Below are 22,399 nucleotides of genomic sequence, written 5' to 3' on the forward strand. Positions count from 1 at the left end.
AGGACCGAATTTAGGTTGATTGTGTGCAAGTGAAGCATCCCGTCTGCTGTATTATCTCTCCAACCCCTCAAAATTATTTTGTTAGAGGAGAATAAAACAATAATTCTAGTTTATTTGTAGTTTAGTTATAATCACATGTGCATTTTGATTGTTGGCAATCTTCTCATGATAATTATAGTAAAGCATTTAACCAAAATTCTAAAACAAATGAAAAATACCATTTTGAGAACAAGATATATTTAAGATTTATTTTTCTCCTGTCCATTCTGTGGAGACAATGATTCCTAAGAAACAAAAAACTATCGTGAAACTGGAAAAAAAAAACTATATTCTTCAAGTTTTGATAAAGCATGAAAAGGCAGAAGAGTTAGCAAATAAAAATGCAAGTGGCTGGATGAAATGGATGGAATCAACTCTTCCCATCTGTCTGAATATAGACAATTTATGGTGACTAAATAAAATCACTATCTACTCAAAGTTCTGAGATGTGTACATGGAACAGACCAGTTAGAAAGCTGCATTTTCAGTGCAATCCTTTGTTTTTCAACAGATAACTTAATCATTATTTTTTAATGAAGTTGGGGTATGGGAAACAGGGGAGACAGAATAGAGAAGGGAGAGGATAATGCACACATGTAGTTTTAGAGCTAACATTTGAATTGGAATAGCTATCGTTCTTTAGCTTTTTATGTGGAGAATGATAAAAGCAAAATGGAATCACAAGAAGGGTATTTTTAGGACTTCTGTGTTTGAAGTCATACTGCTAGAACATGTCTTATGTTGAAACATACCACATGTTTGGAAAGGAACTTTTCCGGTTCAAAATGTAAGGAGGTATGTGATTGTAGTAAAGAAAAGTCCACAAATGAAAGAGACTCTCTGGTAAGGTGGGGTTGTGGAAAGAAACTCACGACCCTTGAACTTCCATAGTTAAGACCATACCAGTGTAGCTTAATATAACAGCTTAAAATAATATGTTAATATAATATTTTAATATTATAGTAGCTTAATATCACTGTATCACTGTCATCCCGTTGATTATCAACTTACTCAAGCAGACCAAGTAACATCTCCATTCATCCTAGCCCTGAGATTTTAGCATCTCTCTTTACTCATCCTTCCCAATGGTGTCGCATTAGAGGCTCTTCAGGGTCAGAGAAATGAGACCCATCATTGTCACTGTATTTGGCATATGAATACGCCACAGGGAGCTTGCCAGGCTCTCCCTGGTGTGGGCAGTAAACACTCAGTAGCTTGTCAGGTTCTCCAAGAGGAAGAACTAGGCTATCATATGTCGCTTCTGGGAGCTTGGTATTATAGTTTCTGGATGTTCACTGTTGATAGGATTACATGGCATCAGGGGCAGTTTCTAGGAGTGACAGCCAGCAACTGGGAAATAGGGAATCTGGGTGGAAGAAGCCCAGTCCTGATCCGAGCAGCCTTGGAGATCCCGGCCCCCAGTCCCGCACACCTGGGTTCCTCTGCTGGCTCTCTCAAGCATGAGGCTCCTCTGAATATGTGGAGAGTGGCCTTGAACATGGCATATATTAAGAGTAGCTTAATATAATATTATATATTATTATATGTAATACACATATATATATACTATTATATATAGCTTAATATAATTTGTTCTTCAGTTTTGAGAAATCAAGTGTCAGCCAGGCCATAGTGCCCTGAGAAATCTGAGTAGGTACCTTTCTTGCGGTTTTCTACCTTCTGGTGGTGGCCATGATTGATTGCTGATCCTTCACTGTATCTATATATTTTCATACACTGCCTGTGTTGTAATAGTAGTCTTCTTATGCGTTTATATATCTGTATATTGCTGTCTACTCTCTTTTCTTCTAATATACACATAGTGGATTCAGAAACTACCATATCTCAGTGTGAACTGATCTTAACTAATTGTTTCTACAATGACCCATTTTGCAAGTTCATTCACATTCTATGGTCCTGAAGGGCTAGCACATTCATTTCACATGTGGGAAGCTGTATTTCAACTCTGAAGACTCATAATCCATTCCTAAGTTTAAATGTGGTGATTTAGAAATTTATTCCCAATATAGTTGTTTCAGGAATTCAATGTTCAAACACCAATCCTATAGCCAGTGTGACCTTCCTCCACCAATGTCCCTAGTTTTCTACTCACCCACAAGTATACCCTATTGGAAGCTCCAAATAAATTTATTTCATATTGCTTATTAGAAGAAAAGGACAAAAAGAACTAATGGAAAATAAATAAAAAGCCAATTTGTGCTAATTGTTATATCTCATAATGATGTAAGATTAACTGAGGATTTACTAAGCTGGTAGGTGCTGGTTGAGCCTTCTGTTTACACTATTGAGCCTGGTGAACTTCTACTCAAGTTCCCCATCAAATTTGTTGTGCTCCCACTGGGCTGTTAGAACTGTGAAATTAGGAGAAGGTGTCAAGAGACTGCATGTGGGATCACACGGTCTAGGAGCTCTGGAACTGAGTCACTTATATGCCAGAAGCATTTATGTGTGGGTCTGCTTTGCTATCTAGAAGGGAGGTATAACTGCTGACTCCCATTTCCCATCCTGAAAATTGCCACAGAGTTTTCAGTGCTAAGATCAATCTACTTGGGATCATTTGGGGGATTGTTGAGGGTCAGTATATATCTTTTTGTTTGTTTGTTTGGGGGCCACATCTGTCAGTTCTCAAGTCTTACCCCTGGTTCTGTGCAAAGGGATCACTCCTGGCAGAGCTCAGGGAACCATATAGGGTACTAGGGATTGAACCCAGGTCAGCCATGTATAATACAAGTGCCATACTATTGCTTCAGTCCCCTTGAACCAAATTTTTGACAAAAACAATAATGTCTTCTCTTAAGGCAGAGCTTGCTTGGCAAAAGGACTATATCTTAATTTATGTGGGTATAACAAGTTGAGTAGCTGAAACAAGAAAATTAACTTTCCATAGTTCTGGTTACAGGAAAGTCCAAGATCACGGTGCTGATGTTTAAGTTCCTCATGGAAGTATTTTCCCTATTATGTTGTCCATGCATGTTACAAATGAAAGTAGCAAGGCTTTTACTTCTACCTAAAAGAGCACTAGTCATATCCTAAAGATAATACTCAAGAACTACATGAATCCCATTATATATAATGTATAAACTTATACATAATAATTTACTATAACATAGCAATAATTATCAATGAATTAATTTTATAGCTGAAGACAGTATATAAAATTCATACCAGTGCATGACCCAAAATATGAAAACAATATTATAAGGCTAAAATTAATTCATTTAATTTCATCCTTCTAGCAGGATTGTGTACACAACTCAGGGTAACTTAGTTTCATTTTCCAGTGAAATAATATTATATCATCATTTTATTAACTAGTTAGAAATGTGATAGATGTGTAGCATTTTAAGATCTAATCTCCCTCTCACAATACTAACAATAACCATGATATATAGATATGCATGTGTATATAACTACAAAACAATGGAAAAATTTTTAAAGATACATATATAATGAAATTAACAGCTAAACAAATGTTTTTAAAGTGCCTTTTAACACAAGAATTACAGTGAGGATATTCAAGATAATCCATTGGTGACATTTGATTTCCAGTATTTCTGAGATGAAAAATGATCAAAAACAGTAATGAAACAACTAATTTATGTTTCTAAAAGTACTTTAAAAATATAAAATAAAAAGGGATTAAAATTCACCCAGATATCAATATCCAGTAACAAATTTTAAAGTTACAAAAACTTGGAATTTTACTATGGTGATTAGCATGGCATTTCTAAAAGAACCCAGTAGATGGCAGTAGGCTGACATAAAGTAATCCAGGAGACAAAGAAATAAATTATACATTGCCCAATAATGCAAATGCACACTGAGAATTCAATGAATAAATCATGTTAGTTTTATACATACAGGTATATAGTTATAAGTATATCACTATCTATCCTGGTTTTGTGGTAGTCGTCAATCCAATCCTGAATACTACACACATATTTCTCTTACATATGATGGCAATAATTACTTTCTTTTTAAAAAAAATAATTTTATTGAAACTCCGTGAGATAGTTACAAGCTTTCTTATTTGGGTTACAATCAAGCAATGATCAAACACCCATCCCTCAACCAATGCACTTTCCCCACCAGCAATATCCCCAGTATCCCCCCCTTTCCCACCCTCTCCCTACCTTCATGGAAGACAATATTCCCTATACTCTCTCCCTACTTTTGGGTATTATGGTTTGCAATACAGATGCTGAGAGTTTATCATGTTTGGTCCGTTATCTACTTTCAGCCCATCCCGACTAATTCCTCCAGCCATCATTTTCTTAGTGATCCCTTCTCTATTTCAGTTACCTTCTCCCCTCCGCTCATGAGGCAGGCTTCCAGCTATGAAGCAATCTTTCTGGTCCTTGTATCTACTGTCCTTGGGTGTCAGCCACATGTTATGTTATTTTATACTCCAAAAATGCGTGCAGTCCTTCTATGTCTGTCCTACTCTTTCTGACTCATTTCACTTAGCTTGATACTCTCCAGGTCTATCCATTTATAAGCAAATTTCATGACTTCATCTCTCCTCATTGCTGCATAATATTCCATTGTGTAGATGTACCAAAATTTCTTTAACCAGTCATCTGCTCTAGGGAACTTGGGTTGTTTCCAGTTTTTGGCTATTGTGAACAGTGCTGCAATGAACATATAGGTGCAGATGTCATTTCTACTGTGCTTTTTTGCATCCACGGGATATATTCCCAGAAGTGGTAATGTTGACTGGTCCAGTCTTTCTAGAAAACAACATGGATAGTCTTTCAAAAACAAGAAACCGGGCAATAATTACTTTTGAGTTAATCTTAGTGAATACCAATCATAGTGTTCAAACCTTTTTCAAAATTCCAAACATATTTTAATTGGATAAAAATCGCCATTGCTATTAAAACTATCTTATTTGTTCAGTTGAAAAAATAGGAAGGTAGTAATTTATAATAAAAACTTATTAACAAGGTATATAAGTCAGCAATTTTGTTGTAGTTTCTTCACTTATAATTGTGAGCTAATCAGTAACCATCTCTTTCTGCTACATTTATTGTTTGTAGAAGAGCATTCACAAAATTCTTCCAACTCTATATACGTAAGATAAAATTGAAATATGGGGAATTGTGTCCTAGAAGCAGCACCCAAGATGCTGAGGTGGTCCCTATAATACTAGGAAAGATGGGCTGGATGATGCAGAGCTATTTGGGCCCTGTGGATCCAAGGAGAACCTTTAGGGCTGAAAGTGATGTGCCAATGACCACACGGTACTGGGGGTTGCCCTGGGTATGTATGGCTAATGCAAGTCATGTAACTTAACATGCATAACAACTGCATTATTTCTTCAGCCTCACCTGGGAGGAATTTTACGATGGTTTGTCCTAAAGTATCAGATGTTTCAGCAGAATTAAATACAATAAATCCAGGGCATAAAATACGGTGTGTTTTTAAGGTTGCTTGAGGGTGTACCTTGAATAAAATGATAAAGACACTTTGACCTAAAAGAAGTCAGTTTAGGTCCTGTCAGGAGGTAGAGGTTAGATGTAGATGCTCCTAAATCAGGTCACCTAGTCCACCACACACTTCTGGCTGTGTGATTTAGTTAAATCAGTTAAGTCATATTCATTAAAAAAATTATTGTTTAGACACATGGTTCAAATAGTAGTAAAATTTCTATAGCTGATGTATAAAGTAACTGGATTCCAGCACCACCAAAACACTCTGGACCCCCTACCACATCCCGATCTAGCTAGCGTTTTTGATATTTTTACCTTTTTGAAGGAATAAGAAAAATAATACCTTCAATTTCTCTCAGTGTAATTTCCCCTCTCTGGAAAATAAATAGTAATGAAATCGCAGGTAATGTCTACTAATTTTGTGGGAACTTCATATTATAGAATGTTTTTGAACGCTAATAACACAGGAGGCATTTTAATTCTAACACCTTCTTTATCTTGTCAAATGAATAAATAGCAAGGTCTATTTAAACATACAGAGAAAATCCTGGATATTTCTGGAAGAGTCCCAGACATCATATCCAGCAAAGCTTCAAATACCATAAAAAAATACGCTGGTGACAAAAAACAATGAACAACCATACATGAAACATAGCAAGACCTTGTCACTTTTATAACATCTACGGCAATAGGGATTATCCTATTAACTTTCCATCAAGAATTAAAAAAAATTATAATAACTCACAAATCCATTATTGCATTAATATTCCATTTCTGAAAGGTGAAAATTATATTTTTCTCAAATGGTTATGGATGTATCTGCATCCTAGATCATCTGTACTTTTTTCTTCAAATTATGATATGAAGTGACATTTTTTAGGTAGTATCTCCTGAACAGTGCTCAGGTGCCCCTCCTGTGATATTCAACTACTCAGGCTGATGGCTCAGTGTGAAGGTCCCAGGGGTTCTTCAAGGTATCACCTAGCAATATGTGCGAGGCCCCAGAGGATGTACCCTGAAGCCCTGGAAGTCCATAATGCCACGCATAGAACCAATGCCGGTCTCGTGCCAGACATTGTCCCTTGACGCCTGTACTGTCTCTCCAGGCACTTCAGTTTATTTGACTACATGGAAGAAAGCAGTTGTTTTATGGTCTGTGAGGTGTGGAGAATGGGCCCACTAGCTCGATAAGAATGGAGGCATCATGTTCTCTGTTCCTGGAAAATGATGCAACAGACACATGTGCTTGATTTTTTGTTTTGATCATCTGTTCTTGATTTGGCCTTCTGGGTCACACCCAGTGATGCTCAGGGGTTACTCCTGGCTCTGCACTCAAGAACTACTCCTGGCGGTACTTGGGAACTATATGGGATGCAGGGGATTGAACCCCAGGCAGCCATGTGTAAGGCAGATGCTCTAACTGCTGTACTATCACTCCAGCCCCTCTTGCTGTTGGCTGCCACTATTGTATGGCTCCAAACTTATGTAATAAATACTCAAATGAACTGGGACAGAAAAATGATCCCTACTCCTGGTTTACATGGAGTAGTAAGGCAGGAATCAAAACCCTTCAATAGGAATATTGCACTGAGTTGTGTTGAAATAGTATGGAGACTTTTGTTTTGTTTGGGGGTCACATTCAGCAATTCTCAGAGGTTATTCTTGGCTCTGCACTCTCAGGGATTATTACTGGCTGTGCTCAGGGGTCCATGAAGGTTTCAAGGATCAAAACCAAGTTGCTGTATGCAAGGCAAGCTCCTTATCCATTGTATTATCTTTCCAGCTCCCAGTGAAGACATTTTATTCAAATCCAAGCAATCATTTATAAAGCAAGAATTACATTTGCAAAGTGAATTTGAGATACATATTTGCTCTGATTATTTTGAATTAATACACAGTTCATATATCTATGTGAATTCATGTTTTAATTTTGAATTACCAATACATACTTTCAAACAGATTTTAATTTCGTCTTTAGGTTTGTATGATTACTTTTGTTGCAAGGAAAGTAAATGCTTGATCTTGAATTATTCAACTGGAATACGTAGCATATTAAAGAGAAATACAGCAGTGTGTTATTTTGGGAGTAAATTTAAACATTTGTCTTTACCCTCTCCAAGACAAAAAAAATAGTTTCCCTGCCAGTAAAACAAGACCCACTCAGTTTACTAATCCAGTCTATAAAATTATTGCTATCTAGATATTTTAATGTATTATTTTCTGAGTGTGAGTCAGAATAATGATTATTACTCTAGATTAAAATAAAATTATCTACCTTAAGAATTTTTATAGGTATAAATTTATATGACAAATAAAATTATACAGTGGAACTATAAAATGAACTTTCCTTTATTTCTCACCAATATGATAAACCTTTCTAATTACCATCAAATTTTTTTGGTAATTCTCATCTTATTTTCTTGCATTCCAAGCAGCATTGAAGCTAGTTTCTGATTCTTGGGAGTTAGTTGAATTTACAGGAAAGCAATCTGATCCACTCTTTGGGCCATGCTATTTACCTCCAAAAGGGAAGTACTGTAATTGTTTTGCTTTCATCTAGAATTTGTGGATTGTGTTAATTCTGAGCTTTGAGTTCAGGAACTTCCTGTAAAGATGCAATTAAGATTCACACTTTACATCACTTATGAAGGAATACTTATATATTGCCCTGATTTATTTAATTTGTTTTATTTTCAGACAACGAAAAGGGTTGTTAATAATTAGGCTCTAATAATGCCAATAATTAGGCTCTAATAATGCCAAAATGTAGCAATATTCTTTAGGAATACATTCATAAATTACACAAGTATAAAGGTACATCTGAAAATAGCATACTGCAATCTTGGGCTGGAGAGATAGTAAAGCAACTGCTAACAAAGTTTCCGTCTGGCCCCTACGTGTCCCCTTAGGACAGCCTCAGCACAAAATCAGAATTATGTCCTGAGCACAGACAGGTGTGACCCCAGAACAAAACAAAACAAAACAAAACAAATAATTACTCAAATCTCAGGAAACTCTAGACAGGAATCTTATTCAGAACTTTTGATTTCTCAAAATGGAAACTAAGACAAATTTTTAAAAATTATTATTGTAAATATCAGTATAGTTTTATTTAAGCAGTGTATTCTCACTTGGTTCCCTTTCATCTGCTATTTGGCTGCACTTTGCTTTTCTGGGGGAAGGGATATTCTAAATTAGGGAGGTATATTGTTCTTTAAGCACTGGAAAATGGAAAGTCAAAGTAAGAGAGGTATAAAGCTCTTCACTTTGAGCCTTCAATAGCTGACACCGAGAACTTGTGATCCGCCTAAAACCTAGATCCTAAATTTTCATTTTAATCTAACAAACATATAAATATGTCAAATAGAGTCCTGGTTATTATGATGTCAGTAGGTTTGGAAGGTGTTCTGGGCAAATGTAGCAGCACTTACTTGATCCTTGAAAAAGATTAATCTCTTTAAATCATTCCCCTAGCACAAATTCAAACAGCAGCCAAATGAAATAAGCCAATTATGGGGAAGATTCAAATGTCATTCCTTATTAAATCAATGTTCTAAAAACCCTTCCTAAGTTTCCTAATCAGTAGATATGAACAATTAACATCTAATTAGTCATACATCATCCTTGATAAAAATGTTTTAAAAGGAAAATGAAAGAGATTTTACTCATAAAAATTTCACTGAAAATGTATGATGGTGTCCTTTTCCACTTACATATTCATCGTTTACTATCTTACTAGATAGCTACTGACTGCTTGCTAAGATTATTGCTTTAAACATAAAACCAATTAATCGCACTGTTCCAAAAATAGTCAAGAATTCTATCATTTTATGACTTTCAAAGACCTTCATGACAATTAGAGCAACTAAATGATTTTACAGGGGTGGTGGATATTGAATCTAATTAAATTTAACATGTTAACAAAAAATAGGATATTAGAAGGGTAACTCTTTGGAGCCAATCTCAAAAGAATATTTTTTTCTAATCTTTATTTTTCATTGAGGTTACATTGGTTTTCAGATGTGTAGATAACTTTTAGGGGCACTGCTACAAATATCCACTACAGTCTATTTTAATCCATTTTCTATGATCTTTTCAACTTAACTCTGACATCAGAGTTTTAAGGTTTGTTTTCATTGGATATAGTTCCTTTTATACTTTGTTACTTTATATACTACATTTGAATGAGGTCACCCAGTGTTTGTTTTTTCCCTTTTGTTTTATTTCTCCTAGCTTGATTCCATTCAGTTTCATCCAATTTAATATTTTACTTAGTACTTATACCATATCATTATGTAATTATCAATTATTGCACAGATTACAGTCAGTTGTTTTCAGAACCTGAATACAAGTTGCATAACAGTGAAAATGGATAGGCATATACCTTTTCAAATTAGTATTTTCAGGTTCTTTGAGTATTTTGCTAGGAGTGAAATTACTGGATCATATGACTGTTCTTTTTTTTAATTTTTGGGCAAATTTCTTGACTTTCCATTAAGTTTTTTTAACAGTATTTTTAAATTTTAATTTTAGTTTACATACAGTGCTTTGTAATACTGTATAAACTAGCAGCAGGACTACATACATAAAATATTCCAGCAACAGACTCTCTAACTGGGGTTGTATTTTCTCCACTATTTTCTTTTCTCCACTATTCTCCTAGTTTTCTCCAAAATCCTATGCGCTCCACCCACTAGTCCACACCCCAACCCTGCACACCCCCACAGTGATAAGCTTCCTACTGAAACCAGTTTTCAGTTTCTGTTCCTTTGGGGCACTTTGTTAATACTATGTTCAGTATACAAAGCACTACTAGAACTTTACAAGAAAGGACAACCAATTCCATCCAAAGAATAGGGGGAAGAGATAAACAGAAACTTCCTCAAAGAAGACATATAGATAGCCAAAAAGACTTATGAAAAAACATTCTGCAACACTAGGCACGTGGAAAATCAAAACAACAATGAGGTGAGATGTTATCTTACACCATGAAAATGGCACACATCACTGAACCACTGTATCACTGTCATCTCCTTGTTCTTCGAATTACTCAAGTGGGCATCAGAAACATCTCTATTACATTCAGTCCCGAGATTTTAGCAGCCTCTCCTTACTCGTTTTTCCCAACAATTGGAGGCTCTTTCAAGGTCAAGGGAATGAGACCTACCATTACTGTTTTTGACATATCAAATACGTCACGAGTAGCTTGCCAGGCTCTGCCATGCGGGCGGGATACTCTCAGTACCTTGCCAGCCTCTCCAAGAGGTATGTATATATCTTTTACTGTATTTGGGATATGAATACACCATGGAGAGCCTGCAAAGCTTTCCTGTGCGGGCAATAGACCCTTGGCAGCTTGTCAGATTCTCCAAGAAGGAGAACAAGACTATTAGAGGCTGCACAAAGTAGCCCAGTGCTTCCGTGAGCTTGGTCTTATAGGCTCTGGATGTTGGCCATTGGTGGGATTACATGGCGCCAGGGCCAGTTTGTGAGTGTGGCTGCCAGGCTACTGAAAAATGGGGGGTCTGGATGGAGAAGGCTCAGTCCCAATCCGAGCAGGCTTGGAGATCTCAGCCCTGGTTCCCGCACACCTGGGTTCCTCTGCCAGTTCCTTCATGCGAGATGCTTGTCCGGACATGTGGAGAGTGGCCTTGAGCATGGCTGTGCCTGGGTTCTGGAGGTCTTCAACTGTCAAGGCTCTGCTTGGGGCAGGGAGGGAAAGGCAACCCGTCCCCTCTGAGGGGCACCAGTGAAGACACATCAGTAAGTGTAAAAGCAGGCAGTGTAATATGGATGTGACACAAAGGATCTTCATTCACTGCTAGAGGTTATGTCAACTGGTTCGACAATTTTGGAAAACACGATGCAAATGTCTTAAAAAAGTAGAAACTGAGCTTCCAAATGACTCAATGATTTCACTTCTTGGCATCTACCCCAAAGGTCCAAACCTCTATTCAGAAGAGACTTCTACAGTCATGCATTTATTTATTCACAGTAGTCAAATGTTGAAACAAACCAAGTGTTCAATAATAGATGCCTGGATAGATTATGGTCCATATACACAAGGGAACACTCCATAAGAAATATTAAATGAGAAAGATGAAATGATGCTATTTATAGTTTTGAAAGAACAAGGTAACAGTCCATAAAAATAGTTCAAGGATCCGGGGTACATACCTTGTATGTACAAGGCCCTGAATTATGTCCGTACTATTATATAAAACTTTGAGAATTTCTAGGTTTGCTGTGAAAACCCCCAAGTAGTCCCTAGGGTGACCTTGTTTATCCTCAGAAGCGCTGAGTTCAAGCAGCACTACTTACTGTGCCCTACCATTGAACTGCCCAGTCTAGTTGGCCGAATTTCAATCTGAGTGGGCCCTTCCTCTTGTTCAAGCCCTCTGAGTACAGTTTTGATGATAACCTAACAAAAATACATAAAGAATGCTTTAATGCCTTCAATTTACTTTATACTATCATTGAGCTTTTATTATTATGCGACCCTAACTACTAAAAGTTAGCCCATATAACTAACTTCATAGATGCCTGCTAGGGGTCTAAAGTCAAAGTACCTTGACATAAATATGGAATCCAACATTTGTTAGTGGCGAGACTTTGGTCAATTAAAGTTTACTTTCACATTCATGAAATAAAGATAGTCATTTTGATTTTGACAATGATGACAGTATCAATGCAAAATGTTGACTTCAGAATAAAAAAGAGTACTTGAAAATTCTTAAATCAGTCTATGAAACACTTATGAACTAATCAAATATTTACTGTCACTGTCACTGTCATCCCATTGCTCATCGATTTGCTCGAGAGGGCACCAGTGATGTCTCCATTGTGAGACTTGTTACTGTTTTTGGCTTATCGAATACACCACGGGTAGCTTGCCAGGCTCTGTTGTGTGGGTGAGATACTCTCGATAGCTGGCTGGGCTCTCTGAGAGGGGCGGAGGAACCGAACCCGGGTCGGCGGCATACAAGCCAAACGCCCTTCCTGCTGTGCTATTGCTCCAACCCAATCATATATTATCTATTAAAAATATAGTATCTGTCAAATTACTTCTCTTTTTCATATTAAACATCTTTAAAACAATAAATATAGTTAATTACAGCAAAATGAGAACTTCTGTTCATTTCCTGGACTTTCTGTGTCTCCATATGTTTACTAAGGGTGGTAGAGGTAAACTATTACTAGGGGTAGTGTAATACAAGCCAAGTAATAGGGAGAAAAAGTCCAACCATTAAGTAATTCGTCCTGCTGTGCTTACATGAACATATATATTAAAAGGACTCTATATATTTGTATATATATGTTTATACATAATACATATATATCAAAAACTTCTTAATGACAATAGTTTCAGTTCATTAAAAGAGCAGTAAAAGCACAGAAATTAATGAAAAGTTTAACACAATATTAAAAATATATTTAAATTCTGAATACTTAGGTCACAGAGAACAGATAAAACATACATTTTATAATTTCTTAGACATTTATTGTATACCATCTTTAAAGGAATACTATTGGTTGACTACATATAACAAATTATTATGCTTCAAAATTTGGTTATGCTATTGAGTTAAAAATGAATCATGAAAAAATATTAATCATGATATTTCACTTTGAACTAGTATACTAATATCAATATTGTATACAATGTCATCACTTAGTACCTAGGTACTAAAACAAATCAACTGAAAAAACTGTCTAGGGAATCAGGGGTTGTAAGTAATAGAATGATAAACAATTCAAGAGTCTGTTTGATCTCAGTACTTTTCCTGATTGATGAAAGACACCAATGATCCCACAATCCTGTCATTTATGATTCATAGCCAACTCCTTTTGTGAACCCACACAATCTGGACACTTGGTAACAAAATGAGAAACATCACCATTAAACCTTTCACCTACAAAAGAAAACTGTGTTTGAGTCACATCTTTTCTTTTCTTCTTTTATTATTCTTTACTTATTAATACTTTTTTCAGTCTTTTCAACTTCCAAGGCTAATCTCTCCTTCCTTTATTTATATCTTTCTAATCTAGTGTCTAATTTTTGAATAAATGCAAAACCTATGAAAAACCACTCAAATTTTATAGACTATGAAGAAAAAAAATGCAACAGTTTTGTATGAGTACAAAATATATCAGATCCTGTAGCATATGAAACGTAATGTTTTTATAGTTACTTTTATTCCGAAGCATTCTAACATTTCAACTTCAAAGATCTGTTGCTTCTCAGTCAGCTCTCTGCAATTTGGGACATTTTCTATAATTTAGCTTATTCATATTTTAGAAAATCTGGCAAGGAGGAAATATATGACTTAGAAAAAAATGGACATGCAGCCATTTGGTAATTGTATTTTTTTTTTCAGTGCAAAATGCAGATCTATGCTCTTCACTTAAAACATAATGGGTGTTTAGAAGTCAAGGAGTCCACAGAGACACCACAAGGAACAAATACATTACCCTTAAAAACCAATCCTGTCATTTATGATTCATAGCCAACTCCTTAAGTAAAGTTACAGATTTTCAAATTATCCCATTGAGAGAGATCGAGGAGGATAAAAGAACTGGCCTGACTCACATCTGTCTTTGCAGGCAAGGAGTTGTTCCAGTAATAACCAACTTGCACAGTGGCATGCTAAAAAATGCATTTTCATCTGTGTTTCCTAAAAGCACCCTTTTTGAAGAAAATCCACATATCATTCGACTTTACTGGATGTTGAAATGAAAAATAGATGGCCAACGTCAGCCAGCTATATTGATTACAAGCGAAAATGTGATCATTTTGCATTGACTTGCCCCACAGCCCTGTGCTCAGTTACGGCGGCAGAATGAAATTAATGCGTTCATATCATGCCTAAGAAAAATATGAGATGCTGTTCACTTTGCCCTCCAGACAAAGAGGCATATGCAATAGCTGAAAGGTAATAGCTTTCAGAACATGAACTGGAGACTTTTATTAAAATCATTATTTAATGCACAAAAAATAATGAACCTACTGCTCTGGCATTTAAAGCAGTTATTTGTAGCCATTCCCTCTTAGATCATAAGGTTTATTTTGTTAAATGGCAGTATTTCTCAAATTAAATCTAGGCCTTGAATTTTTTAATGTGGCCTAAAAGATAATATCCTATATCAAAGTACCAAATAGTGTAAAAAATTCTGTCTTATGTTTATGGTTTGGAGCTGGAGTGATAGCACAGCGGGTAGGGCATTTGCCTTGCATGTGGCCGACCTGGGTTTAATTCTCCTGTCCCTCTCGGAGCGCCCCGCAAGCTACTGAGAGTATCCCACTCACACGGCAGAGCCTGGCAAACTCCCCATGGTGTATTAGATATGCCAAACACAGTAACAACAAGTCTCACAAATGAGACGTTACTGGTGCCCCCACGAGCAAATTGATGAACAATGGGATGACAGTTCTATGACAGTGCAATAGTGCATCTTTATGTTTTATTTGATCTCAAGTCCAACAAAAAGGTGAATAAACTCTCTAGTTCTTGTAGATATCTATATTGGCTCCTATATAGATATAAATATGTATAGAGTCCAATGTAAGTTGGCTTACATAATCATTTAATATCTTATAATTTGACTTACATAATGGTTTTAATTTCTCATCTAGGCAACTCTAGGCTTTAACTAAATCATGTAAAGGGCTTTCATTGTTAAATTAAAAACCACAAATTCTAAAGGTTAGAAATCAAATTTAAAATGTCACAATATCAAAACAGAATTTGATATTCCAATGTGCTTGTACTTTTGAAAGTTTTCCTAACTTACCAACAGTATTCTCCATAGTTCTATTTCACAAAACTCAACTTGAAAACCATTTAAATTTGTGGCATCATAAATCCAATTTCAAATTTGCAAAAAAAAACTGCTGCAAAATTTGGGAATATTTAGCATCAATTTTGAATATTTATGACGGATCATAGTGATATCAATAACATACCTGGAAATCACAATACTAGGCTGTTAGATATATATGAAGAAAGAAAACCATTTGCTTGAATCTAAAATATCTTAGATGTTTTGCAAAACAAATATCAAACAAATGGGTAAATTTCAATGTGTCAAATGGGGCCGTGTTCTTCTATGTATGAACAGATGCTGATTCTTGTTGAATTTTGAAGAGGTTTTCACTGGCATTGCTCATTTTCCCCCCAGATGTCTTAGTAAAGATAAAGACATTCTTCCAGATTGTTAAACAAAGCTTAGTCTTTTATAAACTGTGAGCCCATAAACATTTTATTTTTAAACTAATATTTATCAAGTACCAGAATACATTCTGGTGAAAACAATTGGAGGAAAGAAAGCAGAATTTCATTCCTAACAGAGCTAGGAATTGTATAGATTTGATTTTCAGCATCCCTCGTGCCTCAGATGAGGCGTCACTTCTTATCCTTCCCAGGTGTTTCATAAAAGGCGCAGTTTCTCTAGGAGATTCTCCATGATACCATATTTTTTGTTATAAATTTCAACATTTCTCTACTCATTGACCTTTTTTTACTTCCCAGCAAGATTATACATAATCATTTGCCTGGAGCACAACTTTTGTGCTATAAAATTTAATAAGCTCATTAGGTTTACATTATATAACTAGAAATGTACAAGGAAAGTCCAAAAAAAAATGGGACTTAAAGGAAGTAGAGATGGCCAGAAAGATAGCATCAATTCTCAGCAAGAGTCAATGCGGTAATCCTGAGAATGGAATAGTACATGGAGATGTCTGGGGAGACATTTGGGTAGGAGATGATGAAGTGTGAGGACTTCAGTGAATGAGAACTCTTACGACAGAGAAATCAATATTTTATTTAACAAATCCATGATTACCACTCAGAGGGTTCATCCATAGTCTGTCTCATGGAAAAAGTCATTGACCTCAGAAAAGACCAAAATATGTCATGTCATGATGCATTTGCAGTTCCTTTATGCTTCCCATAATCCCAAAAGTAATCGCCCAACATGCAGTAATATTTTTATCATATGTAATGGTATTGAATCATATAGTTGAAACATGTTTATCAAGATTCCATAAAAACTGAACTGCAGTGTTAATCAATGATTAGATCCACATACATTAGAAAAAGAGCTTTATTCTTTGCTCATAATTTCTTTTTTAATGAATTTCTGACTAGACTAAGTATCACAAGGAAGGGATATTCGGATATTTTTGTTAGTAATGAACACTTGCTGAGCCGCTGTCTGAGCCATAATTGAATTGCCCGATAAATGTTGCCTTTATTTCAAATGAGTAAAATAACAGAACTTGCCAAGGCAAGCTATTGTACGGGTTACATAAAACAACATTTACAGGATACTGGGCAGATCATAAATACTAAGTTCATCCAATATATCATCATTATTATCAGAGGTTTTTATAGAAATTGAAATGAACAAAATTCTAATAAACCAGTGAACCTTAAATAAATTGGTCCAAATACTTTCTATTGTTGAGCAGAACAGAATATTTTTAACATGTTCTTAACTTTATTCCAGGTGATTTAAACAAGATAATATATCTTCAAATAATAAGAACATAATTTACTGTCATATATGTACTTTGAATTTATATTTTATGATAGATTAGGTTTTAATTTTCTAACTTGGATAGTATTATAACTCCCAGTTGTGTTAGTTAATTCATGATCCTAAAGATATTTATTCATTTACCCTGACAATGTGAACAAAAAGGTTATTTTAGAACCCAATTGTAAAGATAGCCCTTGGTAATGTGACTATAACTGAAAATGTCTGAGAATTACAGACATCTCAGGATCTTTGTACTGTCATGACTATTTCAGTTATGTGTATTACTACATGAGATGATTACTTGGGGAAACCAGTCAATAAAAATTGTTTGAACACCCTTGGAGATAAATAATTACTCTATTGTAATCATATAGCAAGACTTCCTAATACCTTTGTAAATTTTAGTTTTATTGTATGATCTGATATTTGACATTAAATGTGTTCAGCTCCATGTTTGCTGCCTGCTTTAGGAAATCATCACTGTATCACTGTCATCCCGGTGCTCATTGATTTGCTTGAGAGGGCACCAGTAACGTCTCCATTGTGAGACTTGTTACTGTTTTTGGAATATCGAACACACCACGGGGAGAGATATTCTCAATTGCTTGCCGGCTCTCTGAGAGAGACGGAGGAATCAAACCTGGGTCAGCAGCTTGCAAGGCAAACACCCTATCTGCTGTGCTATCGCTCCAGAATGTTTACAATACTATCGAATCTATTCCTGTAGTATTTAATATGAAAACTCTTATTGTCGTAATTTTAATTTTCTCTAGTATCTCCTCTAGTTTAGTTTCACTTGAACATCATGTCTGTGAGAAATTGTGTATGTGTTAAAAACAACTATCTGATTAACTTAAACAGTATGTTTGTGTGTGATTGTGTATGTGTTAAAAACAACTATGTTTTGAGCTTTATTAATGACATATGTCATACATACACATAGAATACATAATAGATGGTATACAATATACTGAGCAATATTTTGTTTTAATTTAGTAATTTATATTTCTAAGAGACTCAGTTTTTACATGGCCAAGTGTAAAGTATTGCTTCTTTCTTGTTTTTGTTTTTTTTTTTTGCTTTTTGGGTCACACCTGGCGATACACAGGGGTTACTCCTGGCTCTGCACTCAGGAATTACCCCTGGCCGTGCTCAGGGGACCATATGGGATCCTGGGATTCAAACCCGGGTCGGCCGCGTGCAAGGCAAACGCCCTACCCGCTGTGCTATCGCTCCAGCCCCAGTATTGCTTCTTTCTATGTTAAGGACTACTAAAGTTTTATAACTTGCTTAATACTCAGGTTATCATTCATGTTGTGTTAAAATACGATTGGGTCACCTAAATATACACTTCTATCTCTTCATGATATCAAGAGTTTCAACAAAGCATTAATTTTTATAATTATAGTTTTTGATAATTATAATTTGATAATTATAGTTTTCTTCAGTAACTACACTTTTTCTTTGTTATTGTGTGTTTCGTCAGAGTCTCTTGCCCCCTGCCTGGCTGTCTTCACTGAAGCCACTAGGAGGGAGTGGGTTGTGTCTCCCTCCCCCACCCCAGCACAGCCCCAGCAGCCTAAGACCTCCGAAAACCAGCCACACCCATGTTCAAGGTCAATCTCCACACGCTTGGACGAGCCTCATGCATTAAGGAACTGGCAGAGAAACCCAGGTGTGCAGGACCCGGGGCTAAGATCTCCAAGCCTGCTCGGATCGGGACTGGGACGGGGTTTCTTCCGCACATATCTCCCATATTCCATGAGCCTGGCAATCACACCCACAAATTGCTCCCAGCCTGTGTAATCCCATCAATGGCCAACATCCAGAGACTATAACACCAAGCTCCCATTTTACATCCTAGTTCTCCCTCTCGGAGACCCTGGCAAGCACTCCAGAGCTTTTTTCCTGCACAGGAGAGCCTGGCAAGCTCCCTGTAGGGTATTCATATGCCAAATACAGTAACAATGATGGGTCTCATACTCCTGACCCTTCAAGAGCCTCTAATGTGGAACCATTGTAATGGACAAGTAAAGAGAGGCTGCTAAAATCTCAGGGCTAGGATGAATGGAGATGTTACTGGCCTGCTAAAGCAAATCAATAATCAATGGGATAGTGATAGTGATAGTGATTGTGTGTTCCACCCTAAAATTTTGTTGATTTTACTACTAAGACAGTGGGCTCAGAAATTATAGTTCTGCTTGCCCAAGGTTGTTTTTTTCCTATGGCTCTTTAATTATTAGAAAGATTACATATGCTATAAGATCAACTTCATAAATAAAGTATAGCACATTTGCTTTTATTCCATATCTACCTTATTGTTTTCTTATGCATATTTTGCTTTTTTAATGTCTTCCCCACTCTACTATAATTGTGTGAAAGCTTTCTTTTTCTTTTCTTTTGGTTTGGGGGCCTCACTCAGCTGTGCTCAGGACATACTCCTGGGTTTCTGCTCATAAAAAACTCCTTAAATGCCAGAAGGTTCATATAGGGCTCCTGGTTTGTAACCAAAACACAGGTCAGCTTTATGTAAATCAAGTATCTTGTGCACTATAGTATTTTAATTTGTATTAAAAGCATTCATAATCTAATTATATTTTATTAAGAATGTATTCTTTATTATTTTTAAGGCAAAAATCTTTTTATGTGTGTTTTTTGATATTATAAATTCCTATTTTTCTTCAGTTTACTCACCCTGAAGTGAACATTACTTACAAAATTCTCTTGTTTGATGACATAAGATAAACAAATTCTCTTTTCTGGAATGTTGTGCTCTTTACTTCATCCTGGATGTGTTTGAGAGATGCTGGGTTCCATTCTCAGTTAGTACATTTTATCTTTCAACAGGGGGCCTGGAACTTGCCTTTCATGAGGTTGACACGGGTTCAATTCCTCTGTCCCTCTCGGAGAGGCTGGCAAGCTACCGAGAGTATCCCTCCCACATGGCAGGGCATGACAAGCTACCTGTGGCGTATTCTCTATGCCAAAAACAGTAACAGCAAGTCTCACAATGGAGACGTTACTGGTACCCGCTCAAGCAAATTGACGAACAACGGGATGACAGTGATACAGTGATACAGTGATATTTGGGCAATGAGAAGGCTTAATTATCAAGCAGCAGGGAAACTGAGAATCCTATTTCCAACATTTTTTATGCCCATTTATTTTTACTATTGACTGCATATCTAAAAATAAACTATATGTACAACACACCTGTAATTCAGTAATAGTCTGTTATTTGGGGTGTGTTTTTCAAAGATGTATTATAGAAGGTTGATTGATATTTACAATCATGAATATTTTTTACCAAGCATCTGAACAATGAAAAATTTATGCCAATAAGACAAACATAGAGATGTTTCAGATTATTTTCATTAATTTAATTATTTTTTTTTTGGTTTGGAGCAATAGCAGGGCTGGAGCAATAGCACAGTGGGTAGGGCATTTGCCTTGCATGTGGCCAACCCAGGTTTGATTCCTCTGTCCCTCTCAGAGAGCCTGCAAGCTACTGAGAGTATTCTGCCCACATGGCAGAGCCTGGCAAGCTACCTGTGGCGTATTCAATATTCCAAAACCAGTAACAACAAGTCTCACAATGGAGATGTTACTGGTGCCCCCTCGAGCAAATCGATAAACAACGGGACAACAGTGCTACAGACAGTGCAATTAATTTTTCATTTATGGTAGTAAAACACAGGACCTTACATATAGAGGAGATGCACTATACCATTAACTCACATCTTTAATCTATTTGCTTCCTTAGATATTTTCAGGTGGAGTATATAGGGTGAATATTTCACATATGCTAATGAATACCATTATTTTCCAAAAACTCACAATCTGCGATTATTAGAAAATGTTATAAAATTTTGACAAATACATTAACTTTTATATGTTACAAAGATGAGAAAGTATCAGAGAACTATATCTCTGATATCATAACCGGAAAGCCTTACTACTATTTTCTGCTTTGTTGGTGCAAATTCTTAATATGTCTGTAACTTCTGACCAGGACAGTTTGTGACAGGAACATTCATCTTAAAAGTTGATAGAATATGCAGTTTGTGAAAACTTGGATGAAATCGGAAGTCATGCTAAGTGAGTCAGAAAGAAAAAGACAAATATCAGATGATCTCACTAACTTGTGTAGTAAAAAGAAACAGAGCAAGGTATTAGGTAATCCACAGTGGGAAGAACCTGAGTTAATAGTCAACTAAACTCTTCTGTTGGGGTAAGGGTGGGGAGAGAAACAGGGGGTAAATATGGGTTTATTCTGACATTTGGGTGGTAGACATGGTTTAACAATACTGTAAGTATAAAATAATATTACTATTAATATTAATATCATCAATATTAATACTACTTAAAATACTATTGTCACACTAGAAAAATGAAAAGCAAAATAATTGACAGAAAAAAAAAGAGGTGAGGGAAATAGTTCAGCATTCAAGGGTGCAGAAACCTAAGCAGGTTTCCAAATACCCTGTGTCGACTTGCATAGTCTCCAGCAATATCAGACCTAAGCAACTCTGCATCCTTGTGTCCTTGGTGTTGAACAATATGTTCAACTCAGCTGCCTGAGTAGTATAGGAAGTGCCTATCAGCCACCCTGAGTAGAGTTTAGAAGGTTTCTCTATCACAACAGCAAGACCAAAAATACAGTGTGAACATATATCCTTTGTTTTCCCTCCAAAATATCAGTTACTATTTATATGATTTTTTCCCAATAAAGTTTAATGTCTCTCTGGTAAATATTTGAAAAAAAATTTTCTTCATGTTATTATTTCCTCTTTTGAGCTAAAATTCCCATGATATAAAGTCTGAAATCATTATCTTAGAATATTAATTATTGAAGGACATTCCCAGTTGAATTCTTGGGAAAGTGCTGTTAGAGAACTCTTAGGACTTGTAATTAACTTTTCAAGAAAATTATAAGTATATGTATATATGTAATTATATGATAGGACACAAATTTATTCTGTACAATTTATTTTTAAAAAATGTGTATATGTATAAACACATATAATGTAATACTTTATGGAGATAAAATACTTCTTCATTTTCAAGAAGTCCTATGGGAGTGGTAAATAAATATTTGCCATAAGCATATCTGCTGAAAATTCAATATTAGGCATTACCAAAGACAATTTAAATAAGAGATTTTAATATCTACTTGTGAGAAGACCCTCTGACTAAAAGAGCAGGTTGATTATATTTAAGAACAAATAAGGATACAGACTGATGACATCAGGGACTTTCTATGTAATACATTTTGTGATGGACAGAATATGTCATTTACAGAAAGGCTCTAGAAACACAATGATGATTACACAAGGAGACAAATAGAAAGCCTAGAAAATTCA

The 22,399-nt window shown here is 35.8% G+C and overlaps 1 long non-coding RNA gene across 1 annotated transcript in view; it reads right to left on the reverse strand.

Moving 5' to 3' along the window:
* Positions 1–4,653: 4,653 nt before the first annotated feature.
* The window catches only part of LOC129402598 (uncharacterized), a 162,642-nt gene continuing 144,896 nt past the window's right edge, over positions 4,654–22,399 (reverse strand). Inside the window, exon 3 of the long non-coding RNA XR_008628716.1 lies at positions 4,654–4,790. This is a non-coding gene — a long non-coding RNA (uncharacterized LOC129402598). The remainder of the gene's footprint in view (positions 4,791–22,399) is intronic.

The sequence above is a fragment of the Sorex araneus genome, chromosome 2, assembly GCF_027595985.1.
Source record: "Sorex araneus isolate mSorAra2 chromosome 2, mSorAra2.pri, whole genome shotgun sequence".
NCBI classification, from domain to species: domain Eukaryota; kingdom Metazoa; phylum Chordata; class Mammalia; order Eulipotyphla; family Soricidae; genus Sorex; species Sorex araneus.